Source organism: Phyllostomus discolor, chromosome 12 (assembly GCF_004126475.2).
Source record: "Phyllostomus discolor isolate MPI-MPIP mPhyDis1 chromosome 12, mPhyDis1.pri.v3, whole genome shotgun sequence".
Lineage (NCBI taxonomy): Eukaryota > Metazoa > Chordata > Mammalia > Chiroptera > Phyllostomidae > Phyllostomus > Phyllostomus discolor.
Genome location: NC_040914.2, coordinates 31,092,224 through 31,119,754, shown reverse-complemented (window position 1 = coordinate 31,119,754; position 27,531 = coordinate 31,092,224). Strand labels below are relative to the sequence as shown.

Below are 27,531 nucleotides of genomic sequence, written 5' to 3'. Positions count from 1 at the left end.
AGGTCCCCAATAGGAGGCATGCAAGAGGCAACCACACATTCATATTTCTCTCCATCTTTCTCCTTCCCCCCCTAAAAATAAATAATCTCTTTTTTTAAACAAGCAATGTAACTTATAAGATCATGCAGAAAAAAATTAAAATGAAATACTAAAAGTGTTCCAATAACTTACAAGAAGGTAGGAAAAGAAAACCGCAATGAGGAAATGAGGCTCCTCTCGCCACCATGTGAGGACACAGTCAGAAGGTGGTGTCTGCAACTCAGAAAAAGGGCTGTGATTGTGTCACCGATTCCAAAGCGGGGTTTCCCCCTCACCGCCAAGCAATTCTAAGACACCAGCTGGCTGTCCTACAGGTGACTCAATTCTAACACTATCCGCCTGAAAATAGTGTCAGATCTCACACGTTCAGGGCGCAGCCCCACAAGACTCCCTCCACCCCCATTTCAGGGACCAGACGCAAGTGACGGGTTGTTATCTGTCCTTCTGACAGACGGGCAATAGATCAGAGGTCCCCATGTCCCCCTCCTGGGGTTCAATGAATCTGCTAGAGAGGCTCGTAGAACTCAGAGAAACATTTTACTTATTTAACGATAGAGGACTCAAAAGAGTTGGAAAATTGTAGTTCCGGTAATAGCTAATAAGCTTAGGAATCAATGTATGTAAAAGGGTTTGTTCTAGGAACTGAGGTGTGACCCGCCCTGACTCCAGGAGACCCTAAGCAGTCCCACCTTTGTGCCTCGGGGGGGGGGGACTGCAAGCGGTTCAAGACGGCTGAGCCTTGTGCTCCAGGATGGGATGACCACCGCCCTGGACGAGAATCCTGCAGCTTTCTTAATCCAATGAACTTTTCCCAGATCCCTCACCTACACTTTGTTCTCCTTATGAAAAGGGCCATTTTAAAATGGAATTTAAGACAGTCTGTTAGGGTATGAACCTGCCATCTTCAGATCACAGTCTATCTGAATAAAGTGCCCATGGAGATTCAATCCCTGTCTCTGCTTATTGGGTTGGGTATGTGACAGGTAGCACAAATGCCGGTCTTTTCCAGTTTCACTGACAGATTATCAGGTTATTGTGCAGGATGTAACTCAGGAACAGCCCACTGGAATCGGTGCACAGCGGGTCTGGGGGAAGGACGCAGTCTCCATGGCCAGCAGGTGCTGCTCACTTTCCAACGCCCACATGCTCATCATCACGGAAACTCGCCAGTGAGCCTGCCCTTTGGGTTTACAGAGGGTTTTTGCTTAAGCAGCACTGAGTAAATCACTGGCCAATGGCAAAGGATTCACCTCCAGCCCCCTCCCCTCTGCAAGGTCAGGGGGTGGGACTGAAAGTTGAAAACGTCTTATCACAGGGTTGGGTCTCCTGGCAACCAGCCTCTAGTCACTTCATGAACATAACCTCCGGTGCGGTTTAAGAATATTAAGACACCTTTATTGCTCTTATCACTTAGGAAATTCCAAAGGTTATAGGAGCTCTCTAACAGAAACAATGAAGGTCAAATATATATTTCTTTTGTTTTAAGATTTTACTTATTTATTTTTAGAGAGAGGGGAAGGGAGAAAGAGAGGGAGAGACACATCAGTGTGTGGTTGCCTCTTGTACACCCCCCACTGGGAACCTGGCCTGCATCCCAGGCATGTGCCCTGCCTGGGAATCAAACCAGGGACCCTTTGAATTGCAGGCCAACACTCAATCCACAGAAGCACACCAGCCAGGGCCAAATATATATTTCTTTATTACAAATTTTTTATTTATTGATTTTAGAGAGAGAGAAACATCGATTTGTTGTTCCACTTGTTGATGTATCCATTGGTTGCTTTTTGTATGTGCCCTGACTGGGATTCGAACCCGCAACCTTGGCGTATCCAGGCCAACACTCTAACCAACTGAGATACCCAGCCAGGCCCAAATACATATGTCTTAATACAAAATCACGGTATCACAGGCCCTCACCAGAACCTGACCTTGCTGGCGCCCTGGCACACTCCGATCTCAGACTTTTAAGTTTCCAGAACTGAAAAATAAAATTCTATTGTGTATAAGCCAAGGGGACGGGGCATCGAATGGGAATCAAATAATCAAATGATTTGTAGAAGTAAATGCAAACACACCCTCGTCTAAACACCTACTGAAAAGGTTAAAAAACAAAACAAAACAACCAAAAACCCTGAGCCAACTACAGTCCTGCGCTGCTTGTCGGTACGCTGAGAAGTATCACGACACAGGTTTGTCATTGTGTGAACATCACAGAGGGCACGTACACAAACCTAGATGGCGCAGCCCACAACATACCTCGACCATGTGGCAGGCAGAACAGCTGGTCTGTCGACACCAGTGTCCCCAGAAACACCTGCGTAATGCATTGTGCTACTACATTCCAATGTCACTGCGGTGACCGGAACTTTTCGGCTCCGTTCCAGTTTTATGGGACCACTGTCGTATATGGGGTCTGTCATTGACAGAAACATTGCTATGTGGTGTGTGACTGTGCATGACAGTGACAAGCAACACACTTCCAATATAATGATGCAGATAGGTTGGAAGTAAAAGGCTACAAGAGGCACCACGCAAGTCAAAGGGAAGCTGCAGTGGCTGGGTGAACATAAGCCCCAGAGCAAGGAAGTTATGGCACACAGCTCGATAACAGCGGGTCACTCACCAGGGAGACAGAACAACGCTGAACGTGGCTGCATCTAACCAGAGAGGTTCACGCAACGCCAAGCAGACACAGAGAACAGAAAGAAGGAAATCGAGGGAGCAGCCCTGGCTGCGGTGGCTCAGTGGATTGAGTGTCAGCCTTTCTGAACCAAAGGGTCGCTGGTTGGATTCCCAGTCAGGGCACCAGGTCAGATCCCCAGTAGGGGACGAGGGGGAGGCAACCACACATGGATGTTTCTCTCCCTCTTTCTCCCTCCCTTTCCCTCTGTCTAAAATACACAAATAGCCCTGGCTGGCATAGCTCAGTGGATTGAGCGCGGGCTTTGAACCAAAGCATCACAGGTTCCATTCCCAGTCAGGGCACATGCCTGGGCTGCAGGCCACAGCCCCCATCAACCGCACATTGATTCTCTCTCTCTCTCTCTCTCCCCCCTCCCTTCCCTCTCTAAAAATAAATAAAATCTTTTTAAAAAAATACACAAATAGTCTACGGCCATACCACCCTGAACGCGCCCAATCTCGGAAGCTAAAATAAATACATAAAATGAAGAAATCACAGGAGCAGGGGGAGACTGCGACAATTCCCTGAGGTGACCCCACAGGAACCCAGGAACTGAACCCAATGGGACCACGTGGCCATGCCCTGGCATTTAGAGCGAACTCCTCCTGACAACAGCAGAACCGGTGGGCGTGTTTCTAATTTAAAATGTAGCAGAGAGTTTCCAAGTCCCCGGCGTTTCTGCAAACAAGGAAGGCAGCCTTTTTTCTTTCATCTCCAACTTCCCTCTGTCAGCACAACTTCCTGTTCCACCAGCTCAACAAAGGGAAGGCCAGGGTAGTCAGAGTGCAGGGCAGAAGGGGGGTGGGGGGGCACTGGGCCCCCAGCTGAGCCAGCACAGGGAGCCCCAGTAGCGCTCATTCAGGGCACCTCAAGGCTGGTGGCCTCCCCGGGGGGCAGGCAGCAGGGGATGCACCTGCTGCAGGTGAGGGGCCTCCTGCGGCTCCAGCCCTGAGTCCCGCATTCAGCCTTTTCCACAGCCCAAGCCCAGGCTCTGTCTGTCAGGGATGGCCTGGGGGTTCATGCACTGCCTCTGTCCCCGCCAGTCCCCACTGATCAATGAGAAAACAGGACTGATCAATGAGAAAACAGGTAGGACCAAGCACCTGGGCCCACATGACCCTGGCCTCACGCCCAGAGCCTCCTCCCTCTCCCTTTTCAGCCCAGGAGAGGCGGAAAGCGGAAGCTGCTGTAAGGCTCCATGAGGTGTCCCATCCAAGGGAAGATGTCACTTATTTATTTTTACAGAGAGGGGAAGGGAAGGAGAAAGAGGAGAGGTCTCATCTGCATCTGCCCCTGCACTAGGGACCTGGCCTGCAACCCAGGCATGTGCCCTGACTGGGAATTGAACCGGCACCCCTTTGGTTTGCAGGCCCACGCTCAGTCCACTGAGCTACACGAGCCAGGTCCACTCAACTTATTTTAAATCAGTGTTTAAGGACATTTTTCTTTGTGTAAAACTAGAGATAGTTATGTGGTATATACACACAATTAAATAGTATTCGGCCTTAAATAGGAAGGCAATTCTGGCGCGAGCTACAACATGGAGGAACTCGGAGCACATGACGCGGAGTGATACAAGCCAGTCACAAAAGCGCACATACAGCTGACCCTCGGAGAACGCAGGTTTGGACTGCACGGGTCCACTGACACGCGGAAGGCCGATTTAAGTTATACTCAGGTTTGCAACTGTGTGTGGGGGGGTCAGCACCCGTGAACCCTGCTTTGTTCAAGTGCCGATTGTACCATAAGACTCTGCTAATAAGGCACCCGGAGTAGTTAATTCACAGAGAGCAAGTAGTATAATGGCTGCCAGGATTGGGAGGTGGGAATGGGGAGTTAGTACTTACTTTTCTTTAAAGATTGGATTTATCTATTTTTAGAGAGAGGTGAAGGGAGCGGAGGGAGACAGGGAGAGAAGCAGCAATGTGGAAGAGAAACATCTACTGGTTGCCTCTCACGCGCTCCCTACCGGGGACTGGGAATCAAACCAAAAGCCGTTCAGTTCTCTGGATGACGCCCAAACCACGGGTCAGGCCGCGGGAGTTAGTGCTTAATTGGCACAGAGTTCCCGCCTGGGAAGACGGGAAACGATCTGGAGGCAACGGTGGCACAGGGATTCTCTCCTTTTTTCTTTTAAAGATTTTACTTATTTATTTTTAGATAGAGGGGAAGGGAAGGAGAGAGGAAGAGAAACACCAATGTGTGGTTGTCTCTAGCGCGCCCCCTACTGGGGACCTGGACTGCTGCCCTGACTGGGAATCGAACAGGTGACTCTTTGGTTTGCAGTCTGGCACTCAATTCACTGAGCCACACCAGCCAGGGCAGGGGGCCTCTTCTGATTCCGCCTGGAGCAGACACACCTGTCCTGCATCCAGGACCCAGGCTCAACTCTCTTCAGGTGAGGTCTTCGAAATCTGGCTGGCATGCCACCCTAGGCAGAGTCCCCTCTCCCTCTGTGACACGCTCCATGGCACCAAGTGCATGAATCTCGCTCTACATGGGGCCAGCGGCCCAGACAATGCTGGTGCGGCTCCCAAGCAGAGCCAGCTGGGGCGGCCCTTCCTTCACCCCACACCTGCACCTGACATCTAAGTGATCACAGCTGGCGCCCAAACATGGCGCTCCACACACCTCAGGTGGCTAACACAGGTGAGCATCGGGAGACTGCAGGGGACAAGCGAGGCATCAAGCAGCCACAGGAACACAGGAGGCGGGGCTCCCAGCACAGACCAGAAGCCTCCTAGCCGCCCACCAGAGGGGCAGTGCCCACCTGGCATGTTGGCCCCCTGTCCCCCGCTGTGACCTCCTCTCTCCCTCATGTGGCCCCGCCTTCCCTCAGCCCCAGACCCCTGCTGACAACTCACCAGGTCATCCTCACGCCGCCCTCAGGGTGCAGCTGTCACTGACGGATGAGCAGAGCGAGGCTCAGAGGCCCCATAGCCACTGAGCAGGACAAAGCCACAGACACCAGGGCCGGGCACTTCGTCCATGCTGGTCCAGGGCAGAGGTGAACAAAGCCGTCAGCAAAGTGACTTACCAGGGGCAGGAGTCAGTGTTAGGAAGCCAGCCTTGGCCAGAGGGGCAGGGGACAGGCAGGGGGAGCCCAAACCCCTGCCAGAGCCACCCAGGGCGGGGGTGGGCGGTGGCTACCGTAAGGGTCCTAGGGAAAAGGAAGGATGATTTCTGTAAAACGTAAAGGTCATCACACACGTCTACACAAAGAAACGTTAATAACAGGACTTTCTTATTTTTAATAATATGACTTGATTGTTTTCCGTTTCTGGGCAGCATGAGGTAGGTGGGAGGGAAGAAAGGCACGTCTCTCCTTTGCCACAAGTTCAGTTTAAAGGACAGGGAGTCCCTTATGACTCAACAGTCTCAAAAAAGACAAAAGAACCATCAACGAAAAGACAGCCCACTGAATGGGAGAAGATATTTGCAAAAGACACCTCGGAGGATAAGGGGTTAACACCCAAAAGGTATAAGGAATTCAAGCAACTTAATACAGAAAAAAACAAACAATTCTTATTTAAAAATCAGCAGAGGACTGGAGATACTTCTCCAAAGAGGACATACCATGGCCAATAGACCTATGAAAGGATGTTCAATGTCACTCATTATCAGAGAGACAAATTAAAACCACACTGAGATATGACCTCATGCCGGTCTGAATGGCCGGCACCAATAAATCCACAAACAGCAAGTGCTGGCAAGACTGTGGAGAAAGGGGAACCCCTGTGCACTGCTGATGGGAATGCAGACTGGTGCAGCCACTGTGGGAACCAGAATGGAAGGTCCTCGAAAAAATTAAAAATGCAGCTGCCTTAGGGCTGAGCAATTCCGCTTCTGGGTATTTACCCCCCCAAAAAACAAAACACTAATTTGAAAAGATGCACGCACACCTATGTTCACTGCAGTATTATTTACAATCGCCAAAATGCAGAAGCAATGCAAGTGCCCATGAACAGACGAGTGGATGAAAAAGTGGAGATACATTTAAACAATGGAATATTACTCAGTCATAAAAAAAAAAAAGAAAAGAAAAGAAAAGAAAAGAAAAGAAAAGAAAAGAAAAGAAAGGCTCTGGCTGGAGTGGCTCAGTGAATTAAGTGCCAGACTGTGAACCAAAGGGTCGCTGGTTCAATTCCCAGTCAGGGCACATATTTGGGTTCTGGACCAGGTGCCCAGTAGGGGCCTCATGAGAAGTGTCCACACATTGATGTTTCTCTCCCTCTCTCTCCCTCCCTTCCCCTCTGTCTAAAATAAATAAAATCTTTTTTTTTAAAAAATGCAATAATATAGATAGACCCAGAGGGTATTGTGCTAAGTGAAGTAAGTCAGACAGAGAGAGACAAATACCCTATGATTTCACTTATATCTGGAATTGTTAAAAATCAAAGTGAACAAATGAAGTGAAACAAAAACAGACTCATAGAGACAGAATAAACTCCTGGTTGTCAGAGGGGAGGGGGAAAAAGAGGAGGGGAGGGAGGGGATGGGAGGGAGGGGAGGGAAGGGAGGGGGATTATAGTCAATAATGGTGTGGCAACTTTGCATGGTGACAGGTGGGACCAGACTTAGTGTGGCGATCACATGGGAAGGGATATCAATGTGGAATCACCATGTTGTATACCTGAAACTAATATAATACTGTACATCAACTATAAAGTTTGTTAAAAGAAAGAAAAAAGGAACACTTAGCTGCAAAGAATTTTTAGACATTAAAGCAGCAGACTGGCCCTGGCTGGCGTAGCTCAGTGGATTGAGCTCGGGCTGCAAACCAAAGTGTTGCAGGTTCGATTCCCAGTCAGGGCACATGCCTGGGTTGCAGGCCACGGCCCCCAGCAACCACACATTGATGTTTCTGTTTCTCTCTCTCTCTCTCTCTCTCTCTCTCTCTCTCTCTCTCTCTCTCTCTCCCCCTCCCTTCCCTCTCTCTCTCTCTCAAAAAAAAAAAAGCAGACTGATTTTCTACTCAGAACACGGGTTGTGCCAAGAGATTAAAAGCATAAGAAAACAGCCCTGGCTGGTATGGCTCAGTGGACTGAGTGCTGGCCTGAGAACCAAAGGGTCTCCAGTTCGATTCCCAGTCAGGGCACATGCCTAGGTTTCGGGCCAGGTGCCCAGTAGTGCGCACACTAGAGGCAATCACACATTGATGTTTCCCTCCCTCTTTTCTCTCCCCCTTCCCTTCTCTCTAAAAATAAATAAAAATCCTAAATCCAATAGGTCTCACACACCCACAAAGGAACTCAGCACATAGTTTCACAAAATCTATAACTTTTATGAAGGAAAACTCCTAATAGAGAAATTGCTGTCCATGAAAACAGAAGTGAAATTAGAACTGTGCTAAGTACAGCCACATTAATAAATATTAAGCTTCCCAGGGCTGGGAACCAGATGGGGAGTTGAGATGGGGGATGTGTGTGAGTTGGGAGTGGAAGCTAACCCAGCCTATAAACAGATTAAAAGCTGACCCCCCCAAGGCCTGGCTGTATAGCTCAGTTGGTTAAAGCACTGTCCTAATACACCAAGGTTGTGAGCTCGATCTCGAGGGTCAGGGCACACACAAGAATCAACCAGTGAATTCATCAATAAGTGAAACGAACTGATGTTTCTCTCTTCTTCTCTCCTTCTCTCTCTCTCTCCTTCCCCCCCTTTTCCTGTAAAAACTGACCCAAGTCCCTCCCTCAGTGTCTGCAGTAGCATCTGGATGCCCAGAGGAAGGACCAGAAGGGCCCAGGCCCAGAGACACCAACCCAGAGGCCAGGAGCTAGCCCAGCTCAGGCAGACAGGGCAGGGCAGAGGGAGGCAGCCCGGGGCAGAGTCCAGCACAGACTCGGCCTAGAGCCCCCCTCTGGGGGTATGAGCCAGGAGCAGAACCAGTGTCAGACACAAGGCAGGGGAGGGAGCCCCACCCAGGCACCTTGTTTTAAATAGAAACTGCCAGGGCAGCTCCACATCAAGGTTACAAAATGCGATGAAACCAAGTTTCTGCAGGAAAATGCAGAACTGACGCTTTGATGTGCATCCACACGTCCAGCCAGCCTGTGGCGGAGCCCTGCGCATGCGTCGCTGTCCCTCTGCCCCAAACCACTGCGTCCTGCTCCTTTTGCTGGAAACAGGGTCTTCACAGCAATCCCAAACTTGTGTTTTTTTGTTTTATAACTCCACTGCATAACCAAACAACAGCAAACTACGGAGTGCTTCTAACACACTCAAGACATCTGCCAATTTTCTTCCTCTTCTTTATGCAAATAATGGTGCTTCTCAGAAAAGCAGAAACATCCGCTATTTTTGTGCAATCTATTTACATGTACAATAAATCCTCTCTGGAAGAAATGCATACTTTACCAAACTGTGTCTTTCTCCCCCACATTTTAACACACTGCGTTTTTCTGTGTCGCCAGCCAGCAAGGACTGCAGCTTGTCACCCAGATTAAGTGTGGCGGGCAGGGCAACCAGGGCTGCTAGAAACTAGGGAAAAAGTTCCTAATTAAAAAAACAAACATCGCCCTGGCCAGGTAGCTCAGTCGGTTAGAGCATCCTCCAGATATGCCAAAGTTGTGGATTCAATCCCGTCATGGCACATACAAGCAAGCAAGCAATAAATGCATCAATAAGTGGGACAAAACTTCAATTTTCCTCCTCTCTCCCCCCCCCCCCGTCTTCCTGTCTCTCTCTCAAAAAAAAGTCAATTAAAAAAGAAAGATGAATACACACGGTCACATTTGCTCCAAGTGCTGTTTGGACAGGTGCACACTAGTCCTTTGAACAAAGAGACTACAGGATTTGTGTCCCATCTCCTGAGGCTGTTTACAGGGTCTCTTATTGTGAACCGTGAGGAAAGTTCTCGCACAATGAATTCTCAAGGGCAGGGTCAGCACCCTTTTCCTGTGAAGGGCCGGAAGTTGGACATGTAAGAGGGCACTCTGTTCTTAGAAAACACACACCGAGGTGTTTAAGTGACCTCGAGCGAGCCTCAAAGTGATGGGAAAAAAGTGCTGTCCCTGTGCTCTCTGTACTATTTTTATTTCTGCATGGTTTGTGTGTTTGAAATCATTTAAAAATAGCCACCATGGAATATCCCCCTAAAAGAAAGGAAGTGAAAAGGCTCGAGCCAGACTTGTCATGAGGCCCTGAATGGCGGTGTGCTCCAGGGATTCCTCACTGATATGCGGGTTATTACACCTGCACCCGCTCCACAGGTGAACCACATCTCCTCGACCAGAGCGCTCTCCCTGGAAATCCCTGTGTTTGCCTGGAGGGAGGTGTTGCTTCCCACAGGCCGCATTCGGAGCTGAGCCCTTCCCGGACCCTACGAGGGTCCTGGCCTCTATCCTGTTCTGGCTGCTGGGTGCCCCACGCACTGAGTTTCTAGAGAGCAGCCCAGCTGCCGCCCATCCCAGGCCACACCCTGAGCGCTAGGCCGCACCCCCAGGGCTCCGGACCACACCCCCAGTGCTCCAAGCCACGCCCCATGGCTGAAGCCACGCCCCCAGTGCTCCGGGCCACAGGTCCACAGGCATTGATTGCTACAGTCTGGTTTAAAAAATACGCACTGCAAATATTTAGCTTCAATTACCAAAGAATTTTACACTTCCCAGATATCGAATCTAAAAGAAAGTGGTTTATGGCAAATAGGGACAGATCTTAAAAGTGTCACATCACTTCCACTCTGGCCCCGGAAAAAGCAGTTGCACATCTTGTGTGCGCGCGCACAGTTGGATCTGTGCTACAGCGTTTATGGATGAGACAAAGGGCGACATTTGGAGCTTGCTCCATATGGACCCAGATCCCTACGGAGGGTCCGACCCACACTGTTTTTGGTGCCTGTGCCATCTTGGCATTGCCCACAATGAGCAGTTTTTTAATATATTCATATACATGTATATACACACACGCATATACATATGTGAACATATAAACATACAAGGTGGGGCAAAAGTAGGTTTACAGTTGTTTGCATGGAAAATAATACGATGATTAATAATAATGCAAGAATAAACTGTGTTGCGTGCTCACAGCTGTAAACCTAAGCTGCCCCACCCTGTAAGATTCTGGCTGAGCTCCGCTGTGCAGTCTCACTCCCCGGACTCTGCCTACAGACCTGAGGGGCCCGGAACCAGGCAGGTGGCCTGGCCTGGTGTGGCAGCCACTCCCACCTACTTAAAACTCTTAAGTTCCTCCCTGCCTAGTTTTTTTTTCTTCCTTTTTATTGATTGATTTGATGATTTGAGAGAGACAGAGAGAAACACTGATTTGGTGCTCCACTTATTCATGCACTCACTGGTTGTTTCTTGTATGTGCCCTGACTGGGGATCGAACCCACAACCTTGGGTATTGGAACAGTGTTCTAACCTGGCCAAGGCTCCCTACTTAGTTTTAATTGACTATATTTTCCCCCCTGCGGTAATTAAAAAGTACCGTATTTTGCTGTGCATAATGCACACTTTTTTGCCCAAATTTTTAAGGGAAAAATAAGGTTGCGCATTATACATGGGTAGTACTAATTCTGTACCTATATAAAGTTTTAATTCCTTTATTAATGCTTAAGTATTAAAAGTGTAACTCAAGAACAATAATGATACCCATATGCAAAATAATACCCTGGAAGACAATGATCGGTTTTGTTTCTAAATATAAATGAATGAATGAATGAATGAATGAATAATTGGGTTTAAAAATTAACAGGAAAGATTTTTTTCCTGAAAGTCTGGGCCAAAAACCCTGGGTGCACAGCAAAATATGGCATTCCAGAAGTGAGAGTTGTTTTGCAAACAGGCAGTTTTCCAGGCTGCTACAAAGCCGACAAAATGAGCTCTTTATTCAAAGAAACATAAATTCCTGAGAGTGGGCTCCTCCCACCAGCACCCCCAGGGTCCCCGCAGAGCTCAGGTGCCAGCTGGCCGCAGCCAAACAGTTTACTGCAGAAAAGCACCCTAGGAGGCTGAGCGCAAATGCCAACTCTCAGCCCTCACCCCGACTCTGGGGGGCTGGGGAGCTCTGGGCACCCACTCAACACACACACTCGATTCTGAGGTAGGCGTCTGCGGCCCACACTTGGAAAAACTCGACAGTGGTCTCCAACCGTTGTGGAAGGCACCCTCAAATCCTTTGAAAGGATGGAAGAAAACACCCACCAACAGTATTTTTCCCTAAAACGGATGAGGAATGAAGCCTCGCTGACAGCTAACACCTGGCCCGTGGCCGGAGTCCTCAAGCAGCAGGAGCCCACAGCCCTGAGGGCCAGCGGAGGGGGCTGAGGAACCCTAACGACCACACGGAGTCTGAACTAAGTGAACTGGAGGGCTGAACTGTCCCCCACCACAAATCCATGCACGGAAGCCCTAACACCCAGGACCCCAGACTGCGACTGTATGAGATGTGCTTCTACAGACGTGATGAGAGTAACATGAAGTGGTTGGGTGGCCTGAATACAGTACAGCAGGTGTCCTTCTAAGAAGACACGTTAGAGCCCTGGCTGGCGTAGCTCAGTGGATTGAGCGGAGGCTGCAAAGCAAAGTGTAGCAGGTTCGATTCCAAGTCAGGACACATGCCTGGGTTGCAGGCCACAGTCCCCAGCAACCGCACATTGATGTTTCTCTCTCTCTTTCTCCCTCCCTTCCCTCTCTAAAAATAAATAAATCTTTAAAAAAAAATGTAAAAAAAAAAGTCCCGTATATCATGAACCCATCTTTAACAAAGGACAAACACAATTAAGTGGAAGAAAGATTTTTCAGCTAATAATACTGGAGCATTAGGGTATCCTAGACAAAAATAAACAAAAAAAATAAAATAATAAAATAAAAATAAAAAAGAAGACACGTTAGGACAGAGACAGGCACGCAGAGAGCAACGGCCACGTGGCGCCACAGCAGGCAGGCAGCCGTCTCAAGCCAAGCAGAGCTGCCTGAGGTGGAGCCACTCCTGTGACCACCTTGACCTTGGACTTCCAGCCTCCACAACTGAGAGAAGACCAACTCCCAGCTCGTGGTACCTTGACACAAAAGCCGGAGAAGACTAATAGGCAAACCCTCTGGGAAGGTGTGGTCCTGGGAGGGAGGAACCAGGAGAGTCGGCAGCCCCAGGCCCGACAACAGTTTACTGCCAGCTCCTCCAGGGTGCGGGCGGGGAGCTTTCAGAGCCGCCGCGACCACCAGGCAGACGCGCTGCCCCCTCCACCTCGGTTACATCCTTCTCAAATACTAGTAATATCTGCTATCGACGGCGTAGGCTTTACAATCGCCCAACGTGCTCAGACAGGCACTGTCTATATTCGTAAACAATTCACCGCTGGGGCTCACGCTCAGAACGGCATGAGGGATGGAGTGACCAGCTGAAAACGACTGTGCTCACAAAATTAACAACAACAAAAACGGATAAAAGACGAAAGGAGAGATGATGAAAAATAGGTATAATGCTTTTAAACTTTCCAAGCAGCCTGGGCTACTTGGAAGCATTAACTTGGGCACGAGGATGGGGACAAGGGGCAAAGGGCCACTGCTCCCCTGGCATCCCTTCCTGGGAGCCTCTGGGGCAAAAGGCCTGCCATCCGCAGGAAGCCCACCAGCTCCAAAGCTGGGAGAGCCTGCAGGGGCGGGAAGATGGGCCGGACAGGTCGGAGCTGCACCTGGCCAGCTGAGCGACGGAGGCCAGGTGGGGGCTGAACTGTCCCCCACCCCAAATACATGCACTGAAGCCCTAACGCTCAGGACCCCAGACTGCGACTTGGCCTTCAGGCCTGAGTGTCCCCTCCGGTGGCTAAGGGACAATGATAATGGGACCTCCTGGAGAGCCGATCAGCTCCCCGATCACTACGTGAAAGCACCACGATCCTGAAACACTGGGTTCTGAGGCCCCTGAAATGCCCCACAGAGGCTCACTTTGCAGGACCGGCCCTAATGTGTGCCTGCGTACAAAGGAGGGATTCACAGGGCGCCTGGGCCTCTCACACCACATCTGCAGAACAGGCAGGCATGCGACTGCGACACACCTCCAGAGGCCCCCAGAGCCTGGAGGGCGGGCCACCTGCACCGGGTCTGTGGCTGAGTCACACTCTCAAGGGGCCTGACATCTTTCAGCCTGCAGAGGCCCTGAGACAGAAGCTGGGCAGCTGAGAGCTCCAGAAGCTTCCGCAGAGCCCGCCCAGAGTCACTGCCTCTGCTCTAAGTCCACAACCTGTGACTGCCACACAGTGAGCCACTGAAAACGTGGCATAGGGTCACACAGGACAGGCAGTCATGTCTGCCGTGGCGGTCACCCGGGACCCCGGCCATCCGAGGTGTCCCCCAATGCGCCTACCCCACTCCCCGCTGGCATATCTGTGGCCGTTTGCAGATGCTAAGGGGCTCGCAGCCTCTCACGTGCAGGTCTGACAGTGACTCATGGGGCAGTGTGGGGTCCCCCTTCCTGGTGGGGGCAGGGGGGACAGTGTAGACCTGCCCTGGGCTGAGCTGGTAGCTCTGAAGGGTGGGGCTTACCCTGCAGTGCACACTCCCAGTCTTCATTGGAGGAGGCAGTTACCGAAAATGCAAATTATTAAAAACAAAATGAAGCCCTGGCTCCCTGGCTCAGTTACTGGAGCATCATCCTGTGAGCCAGAAGGTTGCAGGTTCGATCCCCGGTTGGGGCGCATATGTGAGGCAGCGATCAATGTCTCTCCCTCCCTTCCTCTCTCTCTAAAAATAGGTGAACATGCCCTCAGGTGTTTTGTTTTGTTTTGTTTTCAAAAGCACAAAATAAAAATTCCCCCCAATGGTGGTTAAGTTTATGTATCAACTTGGCTGTATTATGGCATGTCCAGGTTCTGGTCAAAGACCAGCCTAGATGTTGCTGTGAAGGTACTTTTTGGACGTGATTAACATTTATATCAGCAGACTTTAAGAAAAACAGATCACCCTTCATAATGGGGGTGGGCCTCGATTAATCAGTTGAAGGTCTTAGAGAAAACATACTGAGGGCCTTACAAAGAGGAAGGAATTCTGCCTTCAGATGCCTTTGGACCCAAGCTGCATATTCAAATCATCCTTGGACCCTGGCCGAGTGGCTCAGTTGGTTGGAGCCCAGTCCTATACACCAAAAGGCCACAGGCTTGATTCCTGGTCAGGGCACATACTAAGGTTGCAAGTTCAATCCCTAGTGGGGGCATACCAATGAATGTTTCTCTCTCACATCAATGTTTTTTTCTTTTCCTGTCTCTCGAAAATTAGTAAATGTATTTTTTAATTAAAAAAAAAAAAACCCTCCCTGGATACTCTAAATTCAGACTTGCCAGACTTCAAAGTCACATAAACCAATTTCCTAAAATAAATCTATCTACCTATACATATATACATGCACATCCCATTGGTTCTGTTTCTCTGTAGACTCCTGACTAACACACACCCAACCCGTAACCTAGCAAAGACAAAAACACAATCTGTGAGTGTAAAACCTACCAGTGTGGTCTCCAGAGTCTGTGGAGTCACGGTGTATGGGCACCAAGTCTGCTTGATTGAACCCACTTAGTTACAGGTGTGCCTCCTTTTACAGCACCTCGCCTGATTGCACATCACAGAATCACATTTTCGTTCTTTTTTTTTTTTTTCAAATTAAAAGTGTGTGGCAATGCTGCATCTGGCAATCATTTTTCCAACAGCATTTGTTCATTTCATGTCTGTGTCACATTGTGGTAATTCTCACAATGTTTCACATTTCTTTTTAAATTTTTTTTAATTTATTAATTTTTTTTTGAGAAAGACAGAGAGAGAGAGGAAGACAGAGAAACATTGATTTGTTGTTACACTTATTGATGCATTCATTGGTTCTTATACGTGCCCTGACCAGGGATTGAACCCATAACCCTGGCATACCGGGACAATACTGCAACCACCTGAGCCACCTGGCCGGGGCTCAGACTTTTAAATTATTATCTTTGTCATGGTGACCTGTGATCAGCGATTTTGATGTTACCGCTCTGTTTGGGATCAACACAAAGCGTGCCCATGTAAGACAACAAACTTAACTGATAAATAATGTGTTTCACTAGGCCAGTGACTGGCCTTTCCCTCCCTCTTCCCTAGGACACAACAATAATGAGATTAGGACAATTAATAACCCTGCACTGGGCCTAGCTGATGTGATTCAGTGGACTGAATGTTGGCTTGCATATCAAGAGGTTGCTGGTTCGATTCCCAGTCAGGCCACATGACTAGGTTGCAGGCTAGGTCCCCAGTAGGGGACGAGAAAGAAGCAACCACACATTGATGTTTCTCTCCCTCTCTTTCTCCCTCCCTTCCCCTCTCTCTAAAAGATAAATAATAAAATAAAATCTTAAAAAAGCCAGCGCTCACTTACCATTCCAAAAATCCTCAAGCCCTTAAGAATTATGCTAAATGGTGCTAAGTTCAGCAGCACATGTACCAAAATTGGAACCACCCAGAGAAGATTAGCGTGGACCCTGAGCAAGGATGACATGCAAATTCATGAAGCCTATTTTTTTTTTTTTTGGTTTATTTATTTGTAGAGAGAGGGGGAGGGAGGGAGAAACAGAGGGAGAGAAACATCCTTGTGTGGTTACCTCTTGCACGCCCCCTATTGGGAACCTGGCCTGCGACCCAGGCATATGTCCTGACTGGGAATCGAACCGGCAACCATTTGGTTCACAGGCCGGTTCCTGTGAACCAAATGTGCTCAATCTACTAAGCTACACCAGCCAGGACTTGAAGCATTCTTTTTTTTTTCTTTTTTAACTATCTAACTCTACTCCGCCTACGTACACTCTGTAAATGAACAACAAAGCCAGATGGCAGCTCATGTTTGCAATGTGGTTTAATAAATATTTTAAGCCCACTGTTGAGACCTACCACTCAGGAAAATGTTCTTTTCAAAATATTACTTCTCACTGATAAAGCACCTCGTCCTGGCAAGAACTCCGATGGAGACGTGTTAACACAACGAGGTTAATAATATTTTCATGCTGCTACCACAGCATCTACTCTGCAGCCCAGGGATCAAGGGGTAGTTTTGACTTTCAAGTCTTGCTATGGAAGAAATACATTTTGTAAGGCTGTAGCTGCATATCTGGGCAAAGTGAATTGAGAACCTTCTGGAAAGAAGTCACCATTCTAGATGCCATTATAAACATGCATATGCCCTCACTGCTGTGGCTCAGTGGGTTGGGCACATCATCCTGCAAACTGAAAAGTCACCAGCTCAATTTCCAGTCAGGGCACATGCCTGGGTTACAGGTTCAGTCCCCAGTTGGGCTCGTGCAAGAGGCAACCAATCGATGTTTCTCTCTTACATCGGTGTTTCTGTCCCTCCCTTTATCCCTCCCTTTCCCTTTCTCTAAAAATAAATAAAAATTTCTAAAAAATAAAAACATGAGGCCTGGCTGGTGTAGCTCAGTGGATTGAGCGCGGGTTGCAAACCAGGCATCGCAGGTTCGATTCCCAGTCAGGGCACATGCCTGGGTTGCAGGCCACGGCCCCCAGCAACCGCACATTCATGTTTCTCTCTCTCTCTCTCCCTCCCTCCCTCCCTTCCCTCTCTAAAACAAATAAATAAATAAAATCTTTTTTTAAAAAATGCATAATTCATGGGAAGCGGCCAAGCTGTCAACACCAACAGGCATCTGGAAGAGTGGATTCCAGCCCTCATGGAGGACTTTGAGGGTGGAAGACTTCTGGGGAGGAAGCAGCTGCCCCTGTGGCAGAAACAGCTTTCCAGCTAGAAGTGGAGTGTGCATTGCTGCAACCTCATGGTAATTAATGCATGAGGAGCAGCTTCTTCTGGATGAGCAGAGAGACCTACTGGTTAAGATGGAATCTACTGTGATGACTAAGCTGTGAAAATGAGTGAAATATCAACAGATTTAGAATATTACCTAAACTTAGTTGAAAGAGCACTGGCAGGGGGTGAAGGGATTCACTCCTATTTTGACAGTTCTACTGTGGGTAAAATGCTGCCAGACAGCATAACATGCTACAAAGAAATCACCTGTGGGCCCTGGAGGGGTTGCTCAGCTGGTTAGAGCATTGTCACCATGCACCAAGGTTGCGGGTTCGACCCCAGTCAGGGCACACATACAAAAATCAACCAATGAATGCATCAAGTGGAATGATGAATCAATATTTCTCTCTCTCTCTCAAATCAGTAAAAATTTAAGGAAGTAAATAAAATCATTTGTGAAAGGAAGACTCAATCAATGTAGGAAAATTCATGGTTGTCTTACTTTAAGAAATTGCCACCGCCACCCTGATGAAGTCAGCAACCAACAACACTGAGACAAGACCCTCCACCAGCAAAAAGATTACGACGCATTTTTTAGCAAAAGTTTATCTTCCTTTTTAAAAAATATTTTATTTATTTACTTGTTTAGAAAGAAGGGAAGGGAGGGAGAAAGGGGGAAACATCAACATGCGGTTGTCTCTCATGCACCCCCTACTGGGGACCTGGCCTGCAACCCAGGCATGTGCCCTGACTGGGAATCGAACTGGCAACCCTTCGGTTCACAGGCTGGCTGGCGCTCAATCCACCAGGCCACACCAGCCCGGGGCAAAAAAAAAATGTATCTTTCAATTAAGGTTTGCACATTTTTTAAGATACAATGCTGTTGCATACTTAATACACTACAGCACAGGTGGCAAACACAAGGCCCACAGGCCAAATCCAGCCCTCCACCCTGTTTTATCTGGCCCAGCACCTTGTTTCTAGCTGGTGGCAGCACCAAGCTCTCACTTAACTGTTAAGGAGTAGTTACATTTATACAGTCCTAAAATTACATTCGACCCTCTGAAGGCAACCATGAGGCTGATGTGGCCCCCGGTGAAAATGAGTTTGACACCCCTGGATGGCAGTATAAACCTAACTGTATATGAACTGAGAAGCCCAAAATTCTTGTGGCTCCCTTTCTTTTCAGCATTTCAATGGACTGGAACTAAATACAGTATCTCTGAGCTGTAGCTACATTCAATGATCTCTGAGGACAGCTGATTCCAACACATCAAGAGTCCGTGCCAGCACCGGAGATCATACGTGCCCGATTGGGAATAGAACCCGCAACCAAGTGTCCTAACCGAGGATCCAACCTTCAACCTGTTGGTTACCAAGTGACGCTTCAACCAACTGAGCCACACCGGCCAGGGCAGTCTAAGTGGTTATAAGGCTCATTGGTTTTGTGGAGACGGGTCCTGCCAGGCAGGATTTTGGGGGAGGAGAGCAAGGGGTTGGAATTCTTTAAAAACTTGAGTAGGTCAAGCTTTACACAGGGATTGAAATAGAATCTGAATCCCAATCACTGCTTCTGACTCAGGGCTGTGGGGTTCTTCAGAGCGGTGTACCTTCTTCTGTCGGTATCTCCAAGAATCAACACCCACCCTGAGTTCTGGCCACGACAACTGCGCACCAGGAATGGCCACGCTGGCTCTGGGCAGTGGCTGTGGATTCACATTCCAAGGTGGAACTCACCACTCTCTAGCATTGGTTTTTCTCCCCTGTGGAGCGCAATCCACCCAGGGGAGAGCAAAGAACGGGGCCTAACAAGCTTGGCTAGTGGAGTATCTGAGCGATAACTATAAATCACAAAGATGCTGGTCTTCCCCGGGCTGGTGTGGCTCAGTGGACTGAGCATCGGCCTGCGAACCAAAAGGTCACTGGTTTGATTCGAGTCAGGGCACATGCCAGGGTTTCCAACCAGGTCCCCAGTAGGGGGCGCACAAGAGTTAACTAATAATGGATGTTTCTCTTTCTCCCTTCCCCCTGCACACTCCATGAGCTTCATTTTAGCACATGCCAGGTTCAAACCAACACAAAGGTAAAAACACACCCCTATTTTCTTGAGGCCATGTTCTGAGACCACAAAAAATTAAATGCAAATCTCAAATCTTATCCCTGGAATGCTGAAACCTTCCCATATTGGATAACCTGAGATCCACTGGTGTTGGGTGTTGGTGCTACGTTGGTCAGCCCACCACCCCCTCCTGGTCCTAGGCTCTCTACTAGCTCCCGCACAGCTGCTGTGCTCAGGTCCCCACTGGCAGCCAAAGGTTCACAGGATAAAGATAGGAGACCGGTCCAGGCTGGTGTGGCTTGCTGGGAGCATTATCAGGTAAACCTAAAGACTGCAGATTTGATTCCCAATCAGGGCACACACAAGAATCAACCAATGCATAAATGAGTGGGACAATAAAAAATCATCCTCTCAAATCAACAAATTAAAATCCTTTAACTTGAACAATAATAAAAAAAACTTAAAAAAACTTTAAAGAGACTTTAAGTAAATTAGTAATGACCTGTAATAGGAGTTAAGAATGCGGATGATCAAGAGACTTCCGGCAAGATAGAGGAATAGGTGGACGCACCGTACCTCCTCGTACAACCAAGATTAGAAAACCAATAATTTACAACAATAATTTACTATCAGAATAACACCCAGGTCCGGCAGAGGAGTTATCTGAATGGAAGTCGGGCAGCCAGGAAGTTGAAGTAGACGCGTTCGTCCGGACTGGTAGGAGAAGACGAGCCGGGCGGGCGCGGGGCTGGCTTGGGTCGGCGGCCCGCGGAGGTCGGGGGAAGGTTTGGCGCGAAATCGGCGCAAAAGCCATCCAGCGCGCAAGAAGGCAGCAGTGATCCCTGAGTACGCAAGCTGCGGCTGGCGGACCCAGAGGGGCAGCGATTGTGGACCAGGGCAGAACTCACGGCCCGGAAGCCCAGACAAGGGTCTGAGTCCAGGGGAGCAGAACTACCGCCATTGTTTTCTCCCGCCCCGCTCCGCTCCCGCCCCGCCCCCACATATAACGTCATAATCTAGCGACTGGGGCGCCCAGCCCCAGTGAGCACCTAAGGCTCTGCCCCCCACAGTAACAAGAGCAACCAAACCGGAAAAAAAAAAAAAGGAGAGACGAGGAAAAAAAAAACATGTTTTCAACAGAGCAGATCAGTCCCCCAGGACTCATCCTTTTGAGTGACCAAGAATTAGCCAATCTATCAGATGTGCAGTTCAAAACACTGGTGATCAGAAAGCTCACGGAACTGGTTGATTTTGGACAAAATTTAGATGAAAGAATGCAGATTACCATAAAACAGATGCAGGAAGGCACGCGGAGGAGAGCCAATAGTGAAAGGAAGGAATATGAGTCTCAAAACAATACAGTGGACCAGAAGGAAGATAGAATCAACCAAGCAGGAAAGCATGATGAAATAAGAATTCAAAAAATCGAGGAAAAGATTAAGAGCATCCAAGACACCTTTAAACGTTCCAATATCCGAATTATAGGGGTACCAGAATCGGAAGGGGAAAAGCAACAGATTGAGCACGTATTTGAACAAATAATAAAGGAGAACTTCCCCAATCTGGCAAAGGGAACAGTCTTCCAAGAAATCCAAGAAGCTCAGAGAGCCCCAAAGAAGTTGGACCCAAGAAGAAACACACCGAGGCACATCGTAATTACATTAGCCAAGGTAAAAACGAAGGAGAGAATCCTAGAAGCAGCAAGAGGTAAGGGGACAGTAACCTACAAAGGAGTTCCCATCAGACTGTCAGCTGATTTCTCCAAAGAGACCTTACAGGCAAGAAGGGGCTGGAAAGAAATATTCCAAGTCATGAAAGACAAGGACCTACATCCCAGATTGCTCTATCCAGCAAAGCTCTCATTTAGAATGGAAGGGCAGATGAAGTGCTTCTCAGATAAGGTCAAGTTAAAGGAGTTCATCATCACCAAGCCCTTATTTTATGAAATGCTAAAGGGACTTATCTAAGAAAAGAAGATAAAGAAAAGACATGTATAGTAAAAGGACAGCAAACTCACAAATATTAACAACCACACCTAAAGCAAAACCAAAAGAAACTAAGTAAACAATTAGAACAGGAACAGAACCACAGAAATGGAGGGCACATGGAGGGTTAGCAGCAGGGGGGTGGGAGGAGGAGAGGGGGAAAAGGTATAGAGAATAAGTAGCATAGAATGTAGGTTGAAAATAGATAGGGGGAGGGCAAGAATAGTACGGGAAATGTAGAAACTAAAGAACTCACAAATATGACACATGGACATGAACTAAAGGGGGAAATGTGGGTGAGAGGGGGGTACAGGGTGGAGGGGAGAGAAGGGGGGAAATGGGACAACTGTAATAGCATAATCAATAAAATATATTAAAAAAAAAAAAAGAATGGGGATGATCAATGTGTAGTTGCCTCTCATGCGCCCCCTACTGGGGACCTGGCCCATAACCCTGGCATGTGCCCTGACTGGGAATTGAACCTGCGACTCTTTGGTTCACACGCTGACACTCAATGCACTGAGCCACACCAGCCAAGGCAACAAGCTAATAGCTACTTTTTCCATGTCATGGAAAAAGGAAACAGGGCACAGCAGGCCAAGCCACCTGCCCCCCCTCCCCCGGGGCTCAGGTGGTCACATTAGGAGTAGATATACCAACAGTCACCTGCTGAAGTCTCTCTTTCCTCCCACGGGCTAGCTGGGTGGCACCAGGCAGGGATTAAGCTGACCTCCCTTGAAGCTGGTGCCCGTGAAAAAGGATCAACAGCCAGGACACAGACAGTGGCACAGTGAGAGGGGCAGAGGGGACAGTATGGCACAGCTGGGGAGCCAGTAGCTGGGTGTTTCTGGTGTGATACCCGAGCAACACGGTGCCTTTGAAGAATCACAGGCGGGTGAACAGAGAGCATGGGAGAGGCAGGCCCCAGGGTCTCCCACTCTGGGTCTAACAGCTTCTTTCTCATTTTTAACCTGGAGCGTGCGAGTCACGTGGTTGGATCCAAAGTCTGGCTCTGCTGCGTACCGGGCATGTGAACTCGGGCCCATATTTCATCTCTCTCTGTCAGTCTCCTCTTACTCAGAGTGGGAATGATCACTGTACCTGCCGCTGAGGGCTGTGAGAAGCATTTGTACGTAAAGTACTTAGGGCAGGAGTTAGCAAGCTGCAGCCCCACAGCCTGTATTTGTCAATAAAGTTTTTTAAAAGATCGCTCTGGCTGGTGTGGCTCAGTGGATTGAGTGCTGAACCCAAGGGCCTCCGGTTCAATTCCCTGTCAGGCCACAAGCCTGGGTTGTGGGCCAGGTCCCCAGTAGGGGGCACACAAGAGACAATTACATACTGATGTTTCTCTCCTTCTCCCCTTCCCTCTGTCTAAAAGTAAATGAATAAAATATTTTTTTAAAAAGAGAGTAAAAGAACTACTCAAGAAATGTTCGCTATTATTTAAACCCAAATTCACTTCCAGAATGATAAACCTGAGTGTTGCACAAAGACATCTAGACATAAGTATTGAAACAACGTCAATTAATAGGAGGCTGATTAATAAATTATGGCACATCTATTCTATGGAATATTATACTCGTACAGCCATTAAAAAGAATGAAAAAAGACTACAGGGAGGCTGAGTGTATATACTATATACGCCAACATATAGAAATTTCTAAGATCTTGCCCTAGCCAGTGTGGCTCATCTGGTTAGAGTATCATCCCATAACCAAAAGGTTGCAAGTTCGATTCCTGGTCAGGGCACTTACAGGAGACAATTAATTGATGCTTCTGTTTCTGGCATAGATGTTTCTTTTTCCCTCCCCCTCTCTCTAAAAACAAGGAAAAAATTTCCTCAGGTGAGGATTAAAAAAAAATTAAAAAAAAAACAAAAAACAATCTCTAAGATATTTAAGTGAGCCAAGATGATCAAGTGAAAGGTATGATGACATATACAATATAATCTCATTATGTTACCAAAATAACACACAAAAATGAAACTATGTGTTTGCCCAGAAAAGGCATGACCAAAGTACCATCGAAGTACTGGCAGAATTTTGTTTTTGGTGTAAGTAGTTCTGTACTGTTTAAATTTTTTTTCATCAATGAACCAGAGAAACATGAGTTGGTTGCTTCTCCTGCACCCCCTACTGGGGACCTGGCCTGCAACCCATGAATGTGCCCTGACCAGGAATCAAACTAGTGAGCTTTGGGTTCACAGGCTGGCGGACAATCCGCTGAGCCACACCAGCCAGGAACGCAGTATTTAAATTTTTAAATGAGTTGCAGTTCTGTAATTTTTTTCATGACTTAAAAATATTACTTGAGCCCCAGCTGGTGTGGCTCAGTGGATTGAGCACTGGCCTGTGAATCAAAGGGTTGCCAATTCAATTCCCAGTTGGGGCACATGCCTGGGCGGTGCTAAGTGAACTAAGCCAGACTCCAGACTACATAGAACATTCCTGGGAGGAAAAAGCAATACTGTAGGAATGGAGGCCACCCCCATGGTTGCCAAGGGGGAGGGCTGGCTGGTGTGGCTCAGTGCATTGAGCGCTGGCCTGTGAACCAAAGGTTCGCAGGTTCAATTCACAGTCAGGGCACACGCCTGGGTTGTGGGCCAGGTCCCCAGTAGGGGGCGCCACGCCGGGGGGTGGGGGGGGCAACCACACATTGATGCTTCTCTCCCTCTCTTTCTCCCTCCCTTCCTCTCCCTCCAAAAATAAATAAAATAAATGCTTTATAAAAACGGGGAAGGAGATGGCCCTCAAAGGGGGAGCAGGAGGGAATTTTAGGGGTAATTGTTAAGCCAAAGGCAGACTATGCATTTGTCAAAATTCACTGAACTGTACAGCAAGAAGTGACTTTTACTACATGTAAATTTAAAAATAAGTTCAGGTAAACACACATACAAAACAAAAAAAACTTTTGAGGGGTTCATTGTCTTTGAGCGGCCTATCAGCACACAAACAGACGTATGAACTCGGGAAATGTTTTCCTCCGCAATTCCCTGTTCGTCTCAGGCCCGGAGCTGAAGCCCCGGGGGCGGGAGGGCGGCGTGGAAACCGACAGCACCCGCTTCCCACTGAACTCCTGGCGAAGGCACACCTGCGGGGGCCACGTTGATGTGAAGGCCATTCTTCCCTTCCGCTCTGCACGCGGACGGCCACTGACCGCTTGCAGGCACGGGGACCGCCGCCTGGGCCCCTCGCCAGGCCCGGCACGGACCCCGCCGCGTCGCCGGAGCCTGGACACGACTTTCTGGCGTTGCCGACGAGTAGCCAAGGCCGGCGATCGGAGCTCCGGTCCCGGGAATCGCCGCGGCTCCAATCACGGATCAGTTTAAGGAGTCGCGTTAGAAAAGGGGCAAGACACACCACCGGGCTCGCGAAGCTGCGGCGAGACGCTGTCCGGGGCCCTGGGACCCTGTCCGCCCCGACAGGAAACCCTGCTGAGGCTCCATCGCTCCGGGACGCGCGGACCTTGCGCTTCGGGCTGGAGCAGCCACCGCGGTCCGTGCCGTTTGGACAACGCGGGAGAAGAGGCCACGGACCGGGCGGCGCTCTGTGTGCGACACGCTCCCAAAGCCCGTGTCCCCGTCGCTCTTCTACCCTTTCGCTCTCACTCTGCCCTGCCAGCCCAGCGCTAGCACCCGGGCTCACCCCGAATCCCGCAGGGCTGTAGGGGCGGCGCGCGCCCCAACCACCGCGCTCAACAAAGCCCAGGTCACCCCGGAACCCGCAGCGGTTTCGCTGGGCCGGACCCTCCCGCTTCCACCCGGGAGCGGCTCGTCGCACGAGCTCAGTGCAAGCTTTCTGCTCCTCACTTTCCAACAATAACTGCGACACGAGGGTGACCCCCGCCCCTCTGGAGCTGCGCCGCGTGTGGGCCGCGGGATCCAGGGCGGGCGTGCGGGTGCCCGCCGGGTCCCCAAGGCCGTGGGAGGCCGCGCCGCCGAAGGCCAAGTCCCGGCCGCTCGCGGGGGCCCGAGCCCGGTTCCTAGGGTGGCCCGGAGTTCGCGGGACCATGCGGGACCGCGCGGGACCGCGGGGCGGGGCGGCAGCGGTCCTCACCTGGGTCCGCAGCGGCGGCGGCGGCTCGAGGGTCCTGCCCGGGTCCTGGGAGTTTCCTGCCGGAGTGAGTCACTCGGGCGGGCCGGGAATGCGCCAGGAAACACCCGGCCTCCGCCCCTTCCTCCCGGGGCGGGGGCTCTCCCGGCTCGGCCCCTTCCTCCCCGCGCTCCTCCCTCCCGGCTCTGCCGCGCCCTCCGCCGCCTGGAAGGGACGCGGGAGTGGCGCCGGCCGCTCTCCACTCCGACTGTCCGGGCTGCTCGCGGGGAAGAAGTGCGCGAGGGCCTCCTGCAGGCCAGGGCCACCCAGGCTCTGCGCGGGACCTCGGGGCTGCACACCCCGTCCCGGGGCTCCATGCGGTCAGGGCGGTGCGTAGGTGGCATGAGCTGCTTGCAGAAGGGTCTTGGCTCCGGGCGGCTGGGAACCCCCAGGGCGCGCACACCTGCGCTCCTCCGCCGGAGCGCCGCCGGCGGCGGGAACCTGGGCGACGCGCCCCCGCCGGGGAGAAAGTGACTCCATCGGGTCCCTGCAGTGATCACATGTGTACGACCCATTACCCCCCGCCCCCGGCCTAGCCGGAGCCAGCGCCTGCCCGAGCTTGTGGAAGCGGCTGAGAGAAGAAAGCCTGGCTGGAACTAGACCCAGAAAACTCTGGATTCAGGGAAGCAGCACGTCACACGGAAACGCCGAGCAGCGGGGAGCGTGTCACAGTCCCACTCAGGGGAGAAACTGCGCCACACTGGCCTCTCACTCCGCCTGCACCCCCGGCTCCGGGCGCTACTGGAGACGGTGATGTAGGCGGTCGGTGGGAATTCTAACCACGAGCTGTTTGATTGCCCCTGGAAGTCCCCTGGATTTTACAGAATTACAGCAGTTGGGTGCTGATTAGTTAGTAGTCTCAATTCGGAGAACACTTTTTCCCTCCCACTCCCACACGGCGTGGGCTTCGAGTGACTTTCTAGTCCCTAGCTCACACATTTTCAATCAGCAAATTACTGCTTGTTTCTGCCCGGAGATGAGTGTCTAAATTACATTCGAAAGGTCTCCTTTGTCTGTCTGTCTGTTCGTTTGCTTGCTTTACGTTGTAAGTGAAATGATAGACTGCACAGTCAAGGTATATTGGGATAATTTTAAAAACACTGGAATCCCTAGAGTCATTAATACAAAAAAAAAGGCATAACTAAAAATCCAAGAGAGGAAAGAAAATGAAATGTTAAAATATACTCAATCTGACCTGGCTGGTGTGGCTCAGCGGATTGAGCACCGGCCTGGGAACAAAAGAATTACAAATTCCATTCCCAGTCAGGGCACATGCCTGGGTTGTGGGCTAGGTCCCCAGTAGGGGGCGCATAAGAGGCAACTGCACATTGACGATTCTCTCCCTCACCCCCTATAAATAAATAAATAATCTTTAAGAAAAATATATACTCAATCTAGGAAAGGCACAGAATGAGCAAAAAGCTCACAGGGCAAACAGTAACACAGAACAAGCCAGTGGCTTAAATGCACCCATCAGTAATTACATTAAGCGTAAATGGACTAAAACTCTCCAATTAAACATAGAGTATCACCCTGGATAGCAACAAAACCCAAATATGCTGTTTAAAAGAGACATGCTTTAAATATAAGGACAGAAAGAGGTTGAAATTAAAAAGATGGAAAATAGCCTTGGCTGATGTGGCTCAGTGGATTGAGTGTCGCTGGCCTGCGAACCAAAGGGTTTCTGGTTTGATTCCCAGGTGGGGCACATGCCCAGTTAGGTCCCCAGGAGGTAGAATTTGAGAGGGAACTAACTACATATTGATGTTTCTCTCTTTTTATCCCCCCCTTCTCCTCCCTCTAAAAATAAAATATTAAAAAGAAAAAAAGACTCCTGACTGGTGTAGCTGGTGTAGCTCAGTGGATTGAGTTCAGGCTGTGAAGCAAAGCATAGTCAAGCATACTCAGTTCGATTCCCAGTCAGGGCACATGCTTGGGTTGTGGGGCAAGTCCCCAGTA

The 27,531-nt window shown here is 49.5% G+C and overlaps 1 protein-coding gene and 1 non-coding gene across 3 annotated transcripts in view; one reads left to right on the top strand and one right to left on the bottom strand.

The window, feature by feature from the left end:
- CYFIP1 (cytoplasmic FMR1 interacting protein 1) overlaps positions 1-25,660 on the bottom strand; it is a 92,607-nt gene extending 66,947 nt beyond the window's left edge. For both annotated transcript variants that reach the window (XM_036012742.1, XM_036012741.1), the window contains exon 1: positions 25,537-25,660. The gene's annotated coding sequence lies outside the window, so the exon portion shown is untranslated. The remainder of the gene's footprint in view (positions 1-25,536) is intronic.
- Positions 16,102-16,208, top strand: LOC114489812. Its single transcript, XR_003683887.1, has one exon. It is a non-coding gene; the product is annotated as a U6 spliceosomal RNA (small nuclear RNA).
- Positions 25,661-27,531: the final 1,871 nt, after the last annotated feature.